Genomic DNA, 20,441 nt, shown 5'->3' on the forward strand with positions numbered 1-20,441 from the left:
GAGGTTTTCAATGGGGGCGGTTGGGGACGGATACGGGTCAAGCTCCAGCCCGCTGGGCGTGCATACCTCGGGAAATTATTCGATGCGCAATCAAGGCCGCGCAAGCCCGATTAATTCCTTCCTGACTCTGATTACTACTTGCACAGTTGCACGCCGCACGCGCGCGGCGGATTTTCCATCGTGTTTTAATTTTGGACGCCAGCCAGCTTCCACGTTGCACCCTACCTTGATGATCCAGGGTCCTAAGTGCTAACCGGTGTGGCATCCAAATTTAGGCCCCAAAAGAAGCAACAATATTTTTTTTTCCTAAATTGTCATTTTATTCCTAAATTGTCTTATACTCCCCAACCGCCCCTGAGCTACAAGAAATAATCGACCTATGGGCTACAAGAAAAGCTTGATACCTCTCAGCGGCTCGAGATCGACTCTTTTTTTAGCTTGACTCGAGATCGACACAAAAACAAATGACCCGAGTGACGAGGGAATACCTCGGCAATGCCTACGTATTGTAGACTAGGGTTTCGGGAGAGCGACGATGGAGATTCCGGGGACGAGATTAGGCACACGACGTACCCAGCTTCGGGTCCCCTCGGTGGAGGATCCCTACGTGCTGCTAGCAATCCAGTATAAGATCATAAGTATGTGTACAGGGTGTCGCCGTAGGCGGAGCTATGTTGTCTATATTCTGTCTATCTGTTGTCCCCCTTATTTCGGGTGCCCTGGCTAGCTTTATATATGCAACCAGCCTAGGGTTTTACAAGAGTCCTAGTCGACTACTTCTTCGGGTTGCCTTGTTGGGCCTTCTCCATATTGGGCCGAACCAGGTATACTAATAATGGGTACCCGAAGGGTATGCCCATGTCAGTAGCCCCCGAGTTTATAGGGAAGTCGCAGACTTGCGTAGAAACTCCAAGCATAACAATCTCCGAAGTCGAAGAAATACAATGCGAGGTCCATGTCGTAGATCTTGTGCAACATAGATGATGTCGACGTTTCTCGAAATTATCGAGTGCGCGACCAGCGCTCCCGATAGGAGTAGCCCCCGAGTCTATGGGCAAGTGCTTGCACTTGAGCATAGACTCAAGTTGTACTACTCGATGAAGAATTTAACTATATTTCTGGAAGACTTGATGAAATCCATGTGCTCCCGATGGGAGTAGGCTCCACTCGAGTCGTAGAATCGAGTTGAGTCTACAAACCTTGATTGTCATAGATGCTGTCGAAATTATTTTTCTATCGGGTGCGCGACCAGCGCTCCCGATGGGAGTAGCCCCCGAGGCTACAACCAAGTGTTTGCACTTGGGTGTAGGCTCAACTTGCTTGTAATTGACTCCACAATTTTTCCTCTTTCTTATCGGGAGGGTGAACAATACTCTCGATAAGAGTAGCCCCCGAGCCTATGAGCAGGTGCTTGCACCTAGGCATAGGCTCAAGTTGTACTACTCGATAAACAACTTGGCACAGCCCCTCTTTTTTTGTCGACTCCAGGTCTTTGCTATTTTTATTTGACATCCATATCTATATTGTACAGGGATAATGGTAATTGGGGCTAGTTCATCTGACGGATCAGGTACTAGTTAACTGCTCTAGTGGCAATCCGCAAAAACCTACTTCAAGATCACGTCCCTGGACATGATCTCGGGATACTGGCGCCGTCTGTGGGAAATAGCGACGACTGGATTTTGTCATCCGGGCGAGATCCATCGTCATCAACAAACAGATCGCATCATCGCTTTGTCTTCTTCACCACACTCAAAATCATCATCGACATCGGCAGCTGGATTGTATCAGAGAGACTGGCCTCAACAGATTCTACTACAAGCTTATCGTGCGGCAGATCGATCGAGAATTCATTCAAGCCGCTGGAAAGCAGCAGCTCAACGTGACCCGCCTCGTGTCTATCGGGTCGCCATCAACAGCGATTTATTCGGGCTGCTCGGTTCTACATCGAGTCTTTCTCCTGCAACATCATGTGCGCATTGATCTTCCTGACAGGTGCTGGTTACATGTATAACCAATCAATCTAGTATTACTCCACGGAAAGCAAGGGAAAAAAGAAGGAAAGAATCAAAAGCAACGATTAGATCTTGGGTCAAACTCCAAGGCACACACGATGGCTTGAAACACGTATAGTATGTACCAGAAATCACATGGGTTTCCACCCACGTGAGGATCAAGTCAAGGACCAGCACTTCGTTTTCAGATACCTGCTAGCGCACGCCTATGGCTACCTCGCCATCCGACATAAGAACATCAGGTGCTATATTTTCAATTAATTACTACTTGTAAAATTTTTTTTGGTCAAATATTTTCGGCTCGTGCTATTACTTGCGTGCAGAATTTTTTCGCTTAATACAACTACGGATCAGAATAAGCTCCGACTACTCCACTGCCATGCAATCACTACGCTCGGGGGCTCACCCGTTGCGGATCCACTTCATCGACTGCGTTCCACCGGGTCAATAACTTTCGGCTAAAAGGCGACATATCTCTGTTTCATCGGTTGCGTCCTCTTCATCGACTATATCAGCCACATCTACTACTTCCGGCTAGGCGCCGCGTAACTACATATTGCGTCCGAGGCACGACCTGTTTCCTCGACAACTTCGCCGCACCCGATTAAAAAGCTAAGCATTCTTCTTTCAAGAGTCAATTATTATTTACTTTCACCATACCCGAATACTCGGGGGATGTACCATTACATCATTAGAGCAAATTCACCCAACACTGGGGCTGTGTTATTATTTCATTACCACAAATATACTCGGTTACTTGGTGAATTTATTTTCTTCGGCTCTGGATATATCTTTTCCGACTCAGTGAAATTATTTTCTTCGGTTCCGTGGATTTATTTTTGGCTTAGTGAAATTACCTTCTTCGGATCAGTGGAGTCATCTTCTTCGGCTTATTGGATTCTTTTTCATCGGATTCATCTTATAAGATTTATCTATATGAATATTACTGGCTTATTCTTATACAACATTACCCGAGGCGTTTCGGGTCACTGGATTTATCATCGAGGATTATTACTGGATTTATTTTCTTCGGCGGATTCATCTTCTATATTACTGGATTCTTCGGTTCAATGGATTAATCTTCTATAATTATTACTGGAACTATTTTCTTCGGATCAATGGATTCATCTTCTATAATGTCAACGGATTCATCTTTTATGGTTATTACTGGATTCTTCGGGTCAATGGATTCATCCTCTATGATATCGGCGGATTCATCTTCCATATATAATAGTGTAATCTTTAATATGGATTCATCTCAAGTACTTCATCTCGGACTTCATCTTGATTTTCGTCCTTAATGGCCTTCTTTCGGTGACACGGATAATACTCGGGGGCTCGACAACGACTTCACCCCGGGTAACAACGGTGACATGGCGTCTAAGCAACAATCATGACATCACCCCAGCAACGCTCGGGGGCTCGGCTATTTCTTCATCAACAATTTGGCGACATCTATTTTTTGCTATTTGGTGGTTCCTACTTCGGCTCGACTTCTTGGTTTCATTCGAAGACTTCATCGACTTAGCTACACGGCATATCTCCGTTAACTCCGTCGTATCTAATAAGCTAAGTGTTTCTTTTTAATAAAGTTGATTATCATTTACTTTTGCCGCACACGACACTCGGGGGCTGTGCGGCATAAATTTACTTTGCATATCATCGAAACCGAGCATCTGACACCGCATGCGAAAAAGAGAGTCAAGGAAAAGATAGAAAAAGTTTGTTTATTTGTGCAGGAAAATGCAAATTTCAAAGTATATAAAAGAGTACCCGACAAAATCTTCTTCAGGGAGGAACCCGACGAAATCAAAAGAGTACCCGACGAAGTCTTCTTCAAGGATGAACCCGACGAATAATTATCTCCAAGGAGATCCCGAAAAATTATCTCCAAGGAGATCCCGAAAAATTATCTCCAAGGAGGTCCCGAAAAATTATCCTCAATAAGGACCCGAAAAATTATCTTCAAAGAGGTCCGAAGAATTATCTTCAAGGAGGTGCTGAAAAATTATCCCCACGGACGGCGCCAATTGACGAGGGAATACCTCGGCAATGCCTACGTATTGTAGACTAGGGTTTCGGGAGAGCGACGATGGAGATTCCGGGGACGAGATTAGGCACACGACGTACCCAGCTTCGGGTCCCCTCGGTGGAGGATCCCTACGTGCTGCTAGCAATCCAGTATAAGATCATAAGTATGTGTACAGGGTGTCGCCGTAGGCGGAGCTATGTTGTCTATATTCTGTCTATCTGTTGTCCCCCTTATTTCGGGTGCCCTGGCTAGCTTTATATATGCAACCAGCCTAGGGTTTTACAAGAGTCCTAGTCGACTACTTCTTCGGGTTGCCTTGTTGGGCCTTCTCCATATTGGGCCGAACCAGGTATACTAATAATGGGTACCCGAAGGGTATGCCCATGTCACCGAGTATGAGTGTCTTATATAGCTCGACTGGAACACGAGTTAATCCTGAGCCAACACTAGCTCGCGCAAGCCCAACTGTTCAATCCCGTGGTTTCTCCTCTCAGCCGCCGCCTAACCCTAGCTACATCCAGTTCATCCTCCTCCATAGATTGGTTCCCCCTCCTCCGGTCGGCTTCGCCGGCGTCACGAGGAGTGGGGAACCCGATCTATGCGTGGAGTTTCGAATAAAAGTATTGTTTTCATTAGATTATGTTAGGATTTTGGTAGCCGCCTTCTTGTTGGTTTCCCCTCAATGGAGATGGCATCGTCTGCAATAAGTGATCTTCGGCCTTTCGTTCGGCGCTGAGATCTTCTTCCCGGCGTCAATGCTGGTGTTGAACAATCACAATTTTCTAGGTATGGGTCTTCGGATCTTGCTTCGTCAGATCGATTTTGGATCTTTTATCGTTGTTGCCGCGAGGAGGATTATCCTCGCAGTTTTTGTCCCGGCTGCTACGTCCTCAACAATGGTGATTCGTACTCTCGACTCTCCATCGACGACGACAAAACTAGTTGGTTATTATTCCCTGATATACTGGTGTTGGTACTCTTGCCGATGTTGTATGACTGCTTTAATGGTTGCGTGCGTACACGCAGCCTTGGCATTGCGGCTCAAAAAATTATGGGAGAACTTTCGTCGGTATCTACAGGTTTATGGTTCGTTATCTATCTTTGGCTGTCTTCAGAAGAGTACAAGATTGTGTTCTGGAAGAAGAAAAAAATTGAAGACCTTGAAGATTTGTTACTATCTTTTAGACTTTATTTTGTAATCGTTGGCATATATCTCTACCATGTACTATTTATTGCTATGAATATATGTGGTATTGATTGTCAAAAAAAAAAGCCGCGCAAGCCCGATTAATTCCTTCCGGACTCTGATTACTACTTGCACGCCGCACGCGCGCGATGGATTTTCCATCGTGTTTTAATTTTGGACGCCAGCCAGCTTCCACGTTGCACCCTACCTTGATGATCCAGGGTCCTAAGTGCTAACCGGTGTGGCATCCAAATTTAGGCCCCAAAAGAAGCAACAATATTTTTTTTCCTAAATTGTCATTTTATTCCTAAATTGTCTTATACTCCCCAACCGCCCCCTGAGCTACAAGAAATAATCGACCTAAGGGCTACAAGAAAAGCTTCATACCTCTGAGCGGCTCGAGATCGACTCGTTTTTTTAGCTTGACTCGAGATCGACGCAAAAACAAATGACCCGAGTATGAGTGTCTTATATAGCTCGACTCGAACCCGAGTTAATCCTGAGCCAACACTAGCTCGCTCGATTTAGTTCGACAACTTGAACCATGTATAATAATTTTGTTACATAATAGAAGTACATGTAACAATTTATTACCTTATTGTTGTGGATGAGATTTATTCTTTGTAATTCGATTAAGAGAATGTAGAAGGTTAATTTATTCCTTCTATATATTGTGGATGGTATTTTTGAACCTTTTATATGGAAGAGAAATTCGAATTTAGTCCGAATTGGGCAGTTTTCGACAGCAAACTTTGACCGAGCATAACTTTTGCATACGAACTCCGTTTTCGACGTTTTACCAGTCAAAATCACCGAGAGAAAAAGTTCTATTCAGCCACGACCACTTCGTCGTTGTGCAGCTTTCCGAACTCTCAGAATTGCCAAAAAACGTCGGGAAGGTTGAGATTTTTGACGTTTAAGTTTAGTATCCGGAAATTCCTGTGTTCTTCACTTATACCTTACTTTTGAGTTGTTCCTTTGTGCTTGTTGGATCCAACCACCACCATATATCACTCCATAGCTGCTCGTTGCTTGTGTGTCGCGCCGTGGCTTCGTTGGTGAACTAGGCTCGCGTCTCTAGTACGGTCTAGCCTAGGACCAACACAGTACCGTTGTTGAGCATATTTTCAATATTGCATTGCTGTTTTGACAATTGCTGTTTGCTACCATATTAGCCTTCCTACAACTCTACATATTGTCTCCACGTGCTTTGTGTCGACACCTGGTAATCGCTTTGGCAATCGTTGGAGACGCTGATCCTTGTCGGTTGCCGTATCACCTTCCTCCTATTTGGTAAGAACTTGTAAGAGCTTTGTATTTTGCTTGACGAATTGCGCGTGAACCACCATATTCCGTAGTTTGTAGGCATATACATTTGTGCTTTTTGTGTACTAACCATGTCAGGACCTACACCGGCCGCTGTTGACCCGGCCAAGATGACGTCTGAGCAGTTGCATGCTCACTTCACCCACCTTTTGGGCGGGCATGGACGCGACGTCGATGCGCGCATTAGTGATGTTGACGCCAAACTCACTGACGCGCTGGACAAGCTAGATGGCCTCGAGACAGCTTTCAACTCCAAGCTCGACGCCAAGTTCCAGGAACTCTTGACTCGGTTGCCGCCACCTCGCGACAACGTGCGACGACGCGCACGCCGTGTTCCTCGTGCGGATGTGCCTGCGGGTACCGCTCCTGCTGCAGCAGCCGCACCTGACGCACCTTCTGATGAAGGATATGAAGACTATGAAGGGGACGGGGACGAGCAGGTCGAGGAGAACGTGCTGGACGGCGAGGAAGTCGAACAACCTGCACCTAGTCGCCCACGACAACTGAACCGCAACGCTCGCCCACCTCCACGGCTGGTACGTGATGATGATCATGTTGCTAAACTGAAACTGAATATTCCGCCATTTGAGGGTAGATATAATCCTGATGCATATCTTACATGGGAATTGGAGGTAGAACAACGCTTTACATGTTTAAAATACCCTGATCACTTGCGTGTTAGTGCTGCTACTTGTGAGTTCAAAGATTGTGCATCTATTTGGTGGTCTGAATATTGTAGAGCACATCCAGCAAATTTTCCTACTACTTTGGTTGGTTTAAAACTTGCAATGCGTACTCGTTTTGTTCCTCCACATTATCAACGTGATTTGCTAAAAAAATTGTCTCGCTTAGAACAAGGAAAAAATTCTGTGGAAGACTGATACGTCTCCGACGTATCGATAATTTCTTATGTTCCATGCCACATTATTGATGATATCTACATGTTTTATGCATACTTTATGTCATATTTATGCATTTTCTGGCACTAACCTATTAACGAGATGCCGAAGAGCCAGTTGCTGTTTTCTGCTGTTTTTTGTTTCAGAAATCGTAGTAAGGAAATATTCTCGGAATTGGACGAAATCAACGCCCAGGGGCCTATTTTTCCACGAGCTTCCAGAAGACTGAAGAGGATACGAAGTGGGGCCACGAGGTGGCCAGACACTAGGGCGGCGCGGCCTAGCCCTTGGCCGCGCTGGCCTGTCGTGTGGGGCCCTCGTGTGGCCCCCCTGACCTATCTCCTCCGCCTACTTAAAGCCTTCGTCGCGAAACCCCCAGTACCGAGAGCCACGATACGGAAAACCTTCCAGAGACGCCGCCGCCGCCAATCCCATCTCGGGGGATTCAGGAGATCGCCTCCGGCACCCTGCCGGAGAGGGGAATCATCTCCCGGAGGACTCTTCACCGCCATGGTCGCCTCCAGAGTGATGAGTGAGTAGTCCACCCCTGGACTATGGGTCCATAGCAGTAGCTAGATGGTTGTCTTCTCCTCATTATGCTTCATTGTCGGGTCTTGTGAGCTGCCTAACATGATCAAGATCATCTATCTGTAATGCTATATGTTGTGTTTGTTGGGATCCGATGGATAGAGAATACTATGTTATGTTGATTATCAATCTATCTATGTGTTGTTTATGATCTTGCATGCTCTCCGTTACTAGTAGAGGCTTTGGCCAAGTTGATGCTTGTAACTCCAAGAGGGAGTATTTATGCTCGATAGTGGGTTCATGTCTCCACTGAATCTGGGGGAGTGACAGAAACCCCTAAGGTTGTGGATGTGCTGTTGTCACTAGGGATAAAACATTGATGCTATGTCCGAGGATGTAGTTATTGATTACATTACGCACCATACTTAATGCAATTGTCTATTGTTTTCAACTTAATACTGGAAGGGGTTCGGATGATAACCTGAAGGTGGACTTTTTAGGAATAGATGCATGCTGGATAGCGGTCTATGTACTTTGTCGTAATGCCCAATTAAATCTCACTATACTCATCATATCATGTATGTGCATTGTCATGCCCTCTCTATTTGTCAATTGCCCAACTGTAATTTGTTCACCCAACATGCTATTTATCTTATGGGAGAGGCACCTCTAGTGAACTGTGGACCCCGGTCCATTCTTTAACATCGAATACAATCTGCTGCAATACTCGTTCTACTGTTTTCTGCAAACAATCATCATCCACACTATACATCTAATCCTTTGTTACAGCAAGCCGGTGAGATTGACAACCTCACTGTTTCGTTGGGGCAAAGTACTTTGGTTGTGTTGTGCAGGTTCCACGTTGGCGCCGGAATCCCTGGTGTTGTGCCGCACTACATCTCGCCGCCATCAACCTTCAACGTGCTTCTTGACTCCTACTGGTTCGATAAACCTTGGTTTCTAACTGAGGTAAACTTACTGTTGTACGCATCACACCTTCCACTTAGGGTTCCCAACGGTCGCGTGCTGTACGTGTGTCAAAGACTATTATCAAGAATTGCAAACTGACATGATTCGATGTGGTATTGTAGAGGATAATGAGGCTATGCTTGCACGTTTCTTTGGTGGTTTGAATAAAGAGATTCAGCATATTTTAAATTATAAGGAGTACAACACTATTACTCGCTTGTTTCATCTTGCTTGCAAAGCTGAAAGTGAAGTGCAGGATCGTCAACCACCATGGAGAAGAGCTAATGTTTCTGCAGGTCGTACATCATCATGGTCTCCGCGACCATCAGCACCACCATCTTGTGGGGCTGCACCAGTGCGTACTACCTCCAAGTACACCGCGCCTGCATCATGAGCACCACCGGCTGCTACTCCACCACCACCTGCTGGTCCTCCTCGGAGTTCATCTTCCATGGCCTCCACGGGGAAGACGCGCGACATTAAATGTCGCAAATGCTTGGGATTTGGTCACATAGAGAGAGAATGCAGAACCAAGCGTGTGATGTTGGTGCGTGAAGATTTGGTCGCAAGTGACTTTGATGAAGACACATTGGCCCTTATTGCTGCACGTGATGGCGCCAATTCTGATTCTGAGAGAGAGATGGAGGTAATGGAAGCTGACACTGCTTATCAGTACAGGAGCTTAGTTGCACAGCGTGTCTTGAGCGTGCAATTGAGCAAATCTGAGCATGATCAACGCCACAATCTGTTCCAAACAAGAGGCGTTGTAAAAGAGCGAGCTATAAGGATCATCATTGATGGAGGGAGCTGCAATAATCTGGCTAGCGTTGATATGGTGGAGAAGCTTTCTCTCCCTACAAGACATCGCATACATCCATACTACATTCAATGGTTTGAGAGCTCTCGGAAGCTCAAGGTAACAAGAACTACACGTGTGCATTTTACTATTGATACATATTCTGATTTTGTTGATTGTGATGTTGTACCTATGCAAGCTTGTTCTTTTTTACTTGGTAGACATTGGCAATTTGATAGAGAATCTGTTCATAATGGTAGAACTAATCAGTATTCTCTTATGCATGATGGAAAGAAAATTGGTCTCAAACCTACGACTCCTGAACAAATAGTAAAAGATGATCTTGATAGAGCTAGTAGAGTAAAAACGAGGAGAAACATAAGAGTGAAAATCAGATTGTTGCTACAGATTTTGTGCCACATAAGACTAATACTAAATCTGATTCGAACCATGCTACTGAAATTCGTTTGAAGAATCCTTGTTTGCTTGCTAGCAAATCTGATATTGCTGAACTTGATGTGAACACTACTCAATGCTATGCTATCATTTGCAAAGAAGTTCTATTTTGATTTGAGGATATGCCTCCTTCTTTGCCACCTGCGGTTGCTAACCTTTTGCAGGAATTCATTGATGTGTTCCCACAAGATGCCCCCCCTGGACTACCACCTATTCGTGGCATAGAACACCAGATTGACTTGATTCCAGGAGCTTCGCTGCCCAACCGTGCACCATACTGTACCAATCCTGAAGAGACGAAACAGATTCAGTGACAAATTCAGGTTCTCCAAGATAAAGGTTACATTCGTGAGTCTCTTAGCCCATGTGTTGTTCCTATTGTCTTGGTACCTAAGAAGGATGGTTCTTCACGCATGTGTACTGATTGTAGAGCTATTTACCATTCGATACCGTCATCCTATACCTTGTTTAGATAATATGCTTGATGAACTGAGTGGTTCTATTATGTTCTCTAAAGTTGATTTGCGTAGTGGTTACCACCAAATTCGTATGCAATTAGAAGATTAATGGAAAACAACGTTTAAAACTAAGTTCGGCTTATATGAGTGGTTAGTGATGCCTTTTGATCTAACTAATGCACCTAGTACTTTCATAAGACTGTTGAACGAAGTTTTACGTGCTTTTATTGGACGTTTTGTGGTGGTATACTTTGATGATATTCTGATTTATAGCAAATCTTTGGATGAACATTTGGATCATTTACGTGATGTTTTCAATGCTTTACGTGATGCACGTTTGTATGGTAATCTTGAGAAGTGCACCTTTTGCACCAATCGAGTTGCGTTTCTTGGCTATGTTGTTACTGCGCAGGGAATTGAAGTTGATCCAGCCAAGATTGAGGCAATTTAGAGTTGGCCGCAGCCAAAGACGGTCACACAAGTGAGGAGTTTTCTTGACCTCGCTGGTTTCTATAGGCGTTTTGTGAAAGATTTTGGCTCCATTGCTGCGCCGCTGAATGAGCTTACCAAGAAGGATGTGCCCTTTGTGTGGGGCGATGCACAACAAGAAGCCTTCATGGTTCTGAAAGATAAGTTAACACATGCTCCACTACTCCAACTTCCTGATTTCAATAAGACTTTTGAGCTTGAATGTGATGCTAGTGGAATTGGTTTGGGAGGTGTGTTATTACAAGAGGGTAAACCTATTGCATATTTTAGTGAGAAATTGAGTGGGCCTAGTCTGAACTATTCTACTTATGATAAAGAATTATATGCGCTGGTTCGGACATTAGAAACTTGGCAACATTATTTATGGCCTAAATAATTTGTTATACATTCTGATCATGAATCTTTGAAGCATATTCGTAGTCAAGCTAAGTTGAATCATCGCCATGCAAAGTGGGTTGAGTTTATTGAGTCTTTTCCTTATGTTATCAAACATAAAAAGGGCAAAGATAATGTTGTTGATGGTGCTTTGTCGCGCCGATATACTATGCTATCTCAACTTGACTTCAAGATTTTTGGATTAGAAACCATAAAGGAACGATACTTGCATGATGCTGATTTTAAATATGTGTTGCTGAATTGTAAAGATGGTCGAACATGGAACAAATTCGTCCTCAATGAAGGATTTGTGTTCCGTGCTAACATGCTATGCATCCCAGATGGTTCCGTTCGTCTTTTGTTGTTGCAGGAGGCGCATGGAGGAGCATTGATGGGACACTTTGGTATGAAGAAGACGAAGGATGTACTTGTTGCACACTTCTTTTGGCCACGTATGCGTCGAGATGTTGAGAGATTTGTGGCACGCTGCACTACATGTAAAAAGGCTAAGTCTCGACTTAATCCACATGGTTTATATATGCCACTTCCTGTTCCTAGTGTACCTTGGGAGGATATTTCTATGGATTTCGTTTTGAGATTGCCTCGTACACAGAAAGGGAGGGATAGTATGTTTGTTGTTGTGGATCGATTTTCTAAGATGGCACATTTTATTCCATGTCACGAGACTGATGATGCTACACATGTTGTTGATTTGTTCTTTCCGCGAAATTGTTCGTTTACATGGTGTGCCTACTACTATTGTTTCTGATCGTGATACTAAGTTTCTTAGCCACTTTTGGAGATGTTTATGGGATAAGTTGGGGACTAAATTGTTGTTTGGTACTACATGTCATCCCCAAACTGATGGACAAACTGAAGTAGTAAATAGAACTTTGTCTACTATGCTGCGGGCTGTTTTGAAGAACTTAAAATTGTGGGAAGAATGTTTACCTCATGTTGAATTTGCTTACAATCGTTCGCTGCATTCTACCACTAAGATGTGCCCATTTGAGATTGTTTATGATTTTGTACCACGTGCACCTATTGATTTGTTGCCTTTACCATCTTCTGTGCAAAATAATTTGGATGCTACAGACCGTGCTGAATTGATACTAAAATTGCATAAGACTACTAAAGACAACATAGCACGCATGAATGCTAAGTATAAAATTGATGGGGATAGAGGAAGAAAGCATGTTGTGTTTGATGTTGGTGATCTTGTTTGGTTGCATTTGCGCAACGATCGTTTTCCTGAATTGCGCAAGTCTAAACTAATGCCACGCGCTGCTGGTCCTTTTAAGGTGTTAGAGAAAATAAATGATAATGCATATAAACTTGAGCTTCCTGCAGAATTGGGTCCGGTTAGTCCTACTTTTAACATTGCAGATTTGAAACCTTACTTTGGTGAAGAAGAGGAGCTTTCGTCGAGGACGACTTCAATTCAAGAAGGGGGGGCATGATGAGGACATCCCATCTCTTGATACAACCACTGTACCTACAGCCACACAAATACAAGGACCAATCACTCGAGCTCGTGCCAAACAACTTAACTATCAGGTAGTTTCGTTTCTTGGAACTATACCTCACATACATGAGAATATGATGCTGCCTAAATCAGATATGTTTGTTACTATTAGGAATGATGGACCAAGCATGGATGAGGAGGACAAGCATTGGAGCATGATCACACATGGAGGAGATGGCAGCATTTGAGGATTGAAGATAACGTCGCAAGTGAAGATTTCAGAACTTTGAAGCCACCATAAGAAGAGATGAAGACATGGACGAAATATAGAGTTTCCCACTTCATAATTTCGTCCATAGCATGTTATGGTGCTGCGTCACCTTTAGTTTTGGGCCAGGCCCATGTTATTTTCGCAGGAATTAAGTCAGCCACTTTTTAGAGTCCGTATTGAAGGGGGAAAGGCCTTACAGGGTTTGGTTCGGGCACCATACGTATGGCTGGCCGAAACCACACCTTTTCCTCCTTTAAATACCCCCATAGCCGTCACGTTTAGACTCGGATTTTGATTAGACTAAAAGTTAGCCATTGATGCAACTCTCGTGTACTTCTTTTGAGGCCAACGCCCAGAACAAGACCGACTATTCGGAATCCCACCTTATTCAATAAAGCTTTCATCTTTCATCCGCAATATTCTGATTGCATCATTAGTTCTTACTTGTTCTCGATTTCAGGTAGGAATTAAGACCCTCACTGGTCAGGCTGATCGCGCATCCGCAAGATCAGTAACTCACGGAGATTGTCCTAGCGATTGCATTGGCGCACGAGCTTTGCACGTGTAGTCGGATCGTCAAGCACGAGCTCCACGAACAAATCGATCTATCCACGTCTCATCGAAAGATCGGCCACCTTTGCCCTATCAAGTTATTTAATATTTTACCCAAAAACTAAAACATATATGAAAATCTAAACTTCATTTGTTCAAATCATGGTTGAGTCTCATGTTTTATTAATTTAGAGTAACACTAATGTGGTTCAACTTTCCATGGCTTTCCTGTAGATAGAGGGTATGAGATATTTTTTTTTCAATACTTCATTTTCTAATCTTCCTTTATTTCGTTTTTTAGGTGTGTCATATAATTTAAGATGTCTTCCTGGTTATATGAATCCAATTTCCCGCAACTTCCGGTGAAGGTAAGCATGGGGTGTCCCAATGTGATTGGTCATTTGTATATTTGATAGCTTCATAAATTCTCTAAAATTAGTTGTAGGTGTGTCCAATTTTTTTTCATTCATATATTTGATAGCTCCAGATTTCCCCCTTCATCATGTGCAGTGGCACTTAGAGCTCTGCTGCCACCATCCCCGACTGCACATCGTTGCCTCTATCACGGTTGCATGGTTGCTACAATGAATATACAACAGCAAAACAAATGCGCTATATGTCATACTACAAACAAATGCAGAATATATAGCACCAAAAGTGAAAACAATCCTCACTTTGCATATTGTATAATGATGACATCTCCTTATTTTTGTCACTATTAAGATCTGGATAGTATTGTATACTTAAACTATCGTCACTTTGCAAGATGCTGACAGAGAAAGGGGGCCCTTTAGTACTCCATGCTTGGGTAGATCAAGAATGTGCAAGGAATCAAGCCTGGTATCCATGGTCAGACAAGACCAAATGCATTTTGGCAATATGAATTTTGGTAAGTGTACATGGCATATATGGCATTTGCTAACTGACAAGTATTGTACTCCATTTTGCATCTGCCAGGTAGATTTGTTCCTTACAAAATACTCGATGCTATTTGTCTCTGCCACGGTTAGAGGAGTAAAATCTACTGCCAGTTCACTTCATTTTGGCGATACCACTACACTATACCACATGCTATTTGTCTCTGCCACGTTTAGGGGAGACAATAACTTCAGGCCAAGTCCACATCTCTGAAACTTAGCTACGTACTGACCAATAGTATTAGCTGCTTAGATTGTTGTTACTACTTCTACTTTCTAATCATAAAAGAAACTGAGATCTTTCTTTCCTGATGTCACTGATGTCTTTCTTCCCTTATGAGATCCTAATAATCCGACGGGCTGCAGTAATAAACTAGTGCCAGCAAACCACTTTTTCCGACAATACAAGAAACCTAATCCCTCTTAACTTGCAAATGGAATAGTGGTATAGTATCAACTTATCATTGCAAATGGGAGATCGGAGTAGTTGTTATCTTTCACATATGCATAACCTTTCAGGAGGCATATAACCTGGCTTGTTCTTATTTTGACACAATCTAGGTGGGGGCAAGATAATCAAGGTGTTCTTATTTTGACAGAATTAACACGTTCTTGAGTTGCAAAATTAGACGCTGAACTCTTCAACATGTAGATTATGGTGAAGTATGAGGTGAAATTAACAAGTTATGCAAACCTACCAGCTCAAGACATAGCAGGGGCTACGTCGGGGGAAGCGACGGCGATCGGCCTTGCCTCCATGGCATCATGTCGAGAAGGATGCCGGCCGGGAGCAGGGTGTAGTCGGGGCAGGAAGGGTGGGAGGTGAAGCTGGCCCGGTGGCGCCGGCCTCCTTGAGTTAGACACATGGGAGCAGGAGGAGGCGAGCTCTAGCGGCGGCGAGAGGTGAGCTCCAATACCAGCGGCAAGAGGTGAACTTGAGCAGCGGCGACAAGAGGAGAGCTCGAGCAGCGGCGGCAAGAGGCGAGCTAACGCGGCGGTGGAGCGCGTGAGGACGCCGGCCCACCCTTGAGAGGCCACCGACTCCAAGGACGGGAGGCCGCCCATCGGCGCGAGGCTGCATCGTGGGAGTCAACCGGCAGGAGGCTGCTAGCGCAAGCACGGGATAACGAAGGTGTGAGGCTAAGATTGATCGATTGGGGATCAGATGGCGGTTTTCGAAATACGAAGGGTAAAAATAAAGAAATCTTTTCAACTACACTTCCGATAGTAGTATCGTTTAGTTGGTTGTTACGAATGATTATGCTGGAACACTCGTGCATTCCACAATTTCAGGATTTTAAATTTGTTAATGTTTACCAGAAATTTGTCCTATGCAACATATAGTTAATACCCTTCTTTTCCCCCACTTTTATTAATGATGTACTAAGGTAAAGTAATTGCAAATTTTACTGTATACTTCCTATTGATTTTCCCCCTCGACTAAAAACGTAGATTTGGTTAGCACGTGAGAGTTTGACATCACTATTTGATGTTCCATCAGGCTACGTGAGATGACGGACTTTTAAAGCGACTAAAAACGTAGATTTGGTTAGTACGTCAGAGTTTGACATCACTATTTGATGTTCCATCAGGCTACGTGAGATGACAGACTTTTAAAGCGATGACAATGCTAAACCAAGGGAAAATAAAGGGAGTGAAGATGACATAGCTGAACCAAAGGTAAATGAAGGGGGTGGAGAGGTGGAGTGGAAGAAGCCGCCAGACATGACATTTACAAAGGAGAAAAACATGAGAAAAGGAGTTGATATTCATCCATATATGAACATGAATCATATTACTTATGTTTCACACATATTTATAGACTGAAATAATTGTTTACCGGTAGTAATTTTTTTCGTTATCCCGTGGCAACGCACGGGCATTTGTGCTAGTACAACTTTAAATATTGAAACACGGCGCTCTACATGCCGAAATGGCGGTAGAACACCGTGTAGTCGCCGTCGCCGCCATCATCGTCGGAGCCGGCGTCGTCGAAGCGCGGCGGCGCAGTCGCCGCCTGGCTGCTGGTGCCCTGGCCGGAGTCTCCCCACCGGCCACTGTTGCAAGGGGGGACGGCGAGGGCTTGTACCACTCGTCGTCGGACTCCTCGAGGTCGATGACGGGGACGGGGACACCGGATGGAGGAGTCGCAGGCTGGCGGTAGCGAGCGGCCTGCTCGAGGAGCCGAGCCTGCCGCTCCGCCTCCTCCTTCTCCCACTGCTCCCTCGACCAGGCGCAGGCCTGGTCGAGGGGCATGGAGTTATCGGCGGGGACGAGGTCCTGGAGGGACCTCGCCATGACGGCCTCGAGGATCGCGGCTTCCTCGGCGTCATGGACCTCCTCCTTCACCGGCTTCCGCTTCCGCTCGTCGGAGGCGCCTGGTTCGCGCTTGGGGCGAACCAGGCGCTGGTGGCCGCGTGGCGTCGACGACTCGCGGATGACGATTCCGCCGCCGTTGCGCTCACGGTTGCGGGACGGGGAAAGAGGCTCCCGTTTCACCGGCGCCAAGGTTGGCGCCGACCTGGAGCTCGGCGTCAACCTCGTCGCCGATCCGGACGACGAGGAACTGGCAGCCATCCGCCGTGGCTGTCAGCTGCCCCGACGGCGGCTGGCCGAGGCCCTCGACGGCGGCGGCATTGTCAGCACAGGCGCGTTGCCGCCCTCGATGTGCTCGATGACGGCTTCGAGGGTCCGGCCCGGCGCGCTCCACCAACGCTTGCGTCCGGCGGTGTTGTTTCGCGGAGGCGGTGGCGGCGGGCCGTCATAGGAGGCGAGCTCCCGCTCCCACCGCCGGAGGAAGTAGGAGTTCCACACCGTGTAGTTGTCGGGGTGGTAGCGTGGCTCGGCGCGCTCCTGGTCCGACAAGGTCAGACGGGCCTCCTCGATGGCGACGTCGAGGGCGTGTCCCTGGGGCGGCGGCGGGATTGGCACGCCACCCGCACTTAGCCGCCACCCGCCGCCGGGAGGCCTCGTATCCGGCGGGCAGGGGTACCCCGCTTGGTAGAGGAGGTGGCCCTCCCACGCGTGGAGCGAACGGCGGGGGAAGCCGTTGTTGGCCGCGCCGTCTTCGTTGAATGCCATGGATCTCGGCGAGGGAGCAGTGGTGGAATAGGGTTCGTGTCTGGCGGGGGGTTTCGTCGGTGCTACGCGTCGCGGCAAGTTATGTAGGCGGTGCTGGACTCGGCGATAAATGCCGCGTGGATGCTATGCATCCGCAGCGAGCTGACCGGCAGCAGTCTTTACTGCGCGCGGAAGATGATGCGTGTGCCGCTGACTGGCCGGGTCCATCTCTGCGGCGAAGCCGAAGCGAAAGCGCGGGAGTGAATTCTCGTCGCTTCGCGCGCTTTCGCTTCGGAGTCCCCGAGCGCGCCTCGGGAGACCGGGGATGGCGTGGGCTCGCCGGATGGGTTTAGGCCCAAATCCGGGGGAAAACGAGGAATCTTGGGCGCGACTGGGCCAATTTTCGTCGTTCAGATGGGAAAAACGTCACTCGGGGACCTCTTCGGGAAGACGAGTGGGGATGCTGTTAGCTCTCTGTATCCATCTACCTTTGTTGGCTTGTACAGCTTTCCCCCTTCTATAAATGAAAAACAGGGCTCCGGCGGTTCGGGTTCAAAAATATTAAACCTAAACATGCATCTATTTGTAGATGGATTCGCGGATGGAGTATACTTGTAGCAGTCTATATGTTCGTTATCTAGTTTGAGTCTAAACCAGGTTTGTATCCGGGGTGGCGTCGCGTTGGGCGTGTTCTGTGCCGTGTTGGACGCTGGGACATCACCGAGTCGGCTGTTGTTGGTAGTTTCTTGCCAGGTATAAATACAAGTATCTGTACTTCGTAAGAAACAACCATGTGAAGAATCAATACGAAAATATCAGAGGTGCGACACATCCAATCTAGCTGCTATCTTGTTTGCAATACGTGTGCAACTCTGTGGATCGGTCGTGTACGTCCGTCGTCTCGCCGCAGATTATCGTCTACCTACGTCCGAAGTACACGGCGCATTGGGGCTGGGGCGCTGGGCCAACATCTTTTCCAATTGATACCCAGGAATCCCCAAACCCTACCCATCCCCATGTCCGACGGCGGCGGCTTCTCCGGCTCCGCGCCGGTGTGTAACTTTATCCGGAAGCCACCGAAGAATATTCGGAAGCGTCCCGCCGCGTCTGCCGGCTCCGATGACGAAGAAGGCGGCGAGGACGATTCCGGCGCCATCGCGGCGGCGCGCTCTAAGAAGCCGCCGTCTACTACCAGCAAGCTCTTCTTCTCCTCCGCCAACAACTCCTCCGAGCCCCGCCGGTTCCAGTTCGAGTCCTCCCGGACAATCCAGTCCTCCACCGACAACCGCGCCACCGCGACGCTCGAGACGGAGACGGCGTATGACCGCGACGCGCGTGCCATCCGCGAGCGACAGCTCAAGCAGGCCGAGGCGTCCGTCAAGAACGACCCCTCCGCCTCCGGCTCCTCCTCCGGGGATGTCTACAAGGGGATCAACGGGTACACGGATCACAAGGCTGGATTCCGGCGGGAGAACACGGTGTCCGGAGAGAAGGCCGCTGGCGCGCACGGCCCGCTGCGGGCGCCGGCGTACATACGCATCTCCACGCAGATCGACTACCAGCCCGGCATCTGCAAGGACTACAAGCAGACGGGTACTGTGGCTACGGCGATGCTTGCAAATTCATGCACGACAGAGGTGACTACAAGTCTGGGTGGCAGCTCGAGAGGGAGTTTGACGAGGCCGCGAAAGTCCGCAAGCTAAACGAGTAACTCGTGACTCGACTCGCCTCGACTCGAACTCGGTGTATAACGAGCCAAGTCGAGTTTTATATTTTGTTGTTAAACGAGTTCAAGCTAAACGAGCCGAGTTCATCAAACTCACGAGTAGCTCGTTTAGCTCGGTAAAAATGAATTTGGCTCAAGCCCACCAAAATGCGAAAGTATATTTGTGGTTTCTCAACTTGGCAATCTTATGCTGATGATATATTGATCGTTGTGGTTTATATTTTTATGGTACCATAGTCCTAATGCTTGTTGTTCATTATTTATGCCCAAATATTCGGGAAAAATGCATTGTACATATTACATGTTCTATTTGACAGTTTTAAATGAGTTACTCGTGAGTTACTCGCGAGCTTTACGAGTCGAGCCGAGTTTCAAATCTGGACTCGATTGTTAAACGAGTCGAGTCGAGCTAACTCGATTGTTGACCGAGCTTTAGCGAGTCAAGCCGAGCTGGCTCGGCTCGGCTCGAATTCCAGCCCTATGCATAGCCATGCGTTAAATAGGCAATATTTTCTGAAAGTTTGTACGGTGCTTTAGCAACGATCGCAAACACTCCCTTGTTTGGCACTAGAGTTTTAGTGGTGATAATTTTCATCAAATTTTAAATCCTCACTTATTCTAAATGCATGTTTGATACTAGAGTATGAGCGATTTTTTTTTTAGGTAGAGTATGAGCGAGTTTAATCTTCACTTATCTCCATTCTTTTTCCTAAATTTTAGTGTATTTTTAATCCTTAATACTCTTCCTCTACCTAGTGTATTGTGGATGAGGTTTTGTGGGTTTAGGTGATGGCACAGATTTCACCTAACACTCTAGTGCCAAACAAGACATTAGGAAGTATTTTCTCAAAGAAATTCATGATGGTCCTGAAGTTACTACATTGCTACGCACGAAATGAAATTTAAATTTGATTGTGTAAA

The 20,441-nt window shown here is 46.3% G+C and overlaps 1 long non-coding RNA gene and 1 pseudogene across 1 annotated transcript; both read left to right on the forward strand.

Moving 5' to 3' along the window:
- The first annotated feature begins 15,220 nt into the window (after positions 1-15,220).
- LOC127338394 (uncharacterized) lies at positions 15,221-16,057 on the forward strand. Its single transcript, XR_007874345.1, has 2 exons — positions 15,221-15,315; positions 15,387-16,057. It is a non-coding gene; the product is annotated as an uncharacterized lncRNA (long non-coding RNA).
- A 2,383-nt stretch (positions 16,058-18,440) lies between these two features.
- On the forward strand, positions 18,441-19,730 carry LOC127338395 (zinc finger CCCH domain-containing protein 15-like; annotated as a pseudogene).
- Positions 19,731-20,441: the final 711 nt, after the last annotated feature.

This window comes from Lolium perenne, chromosome 3 (genome assembly GCF_019359855.2).
Source record: "Lolium perenne isolate Kyuss_39 chromosome 3, Kyuss_2.0, whole genome shotgun sequence".
Classification (NCBI taxonomy): Eukaryota; Viridiplantae; Streptophyta; class Magnoliopsida; order Poales; family Poaceae; genus Lolium; species Lolium perenne.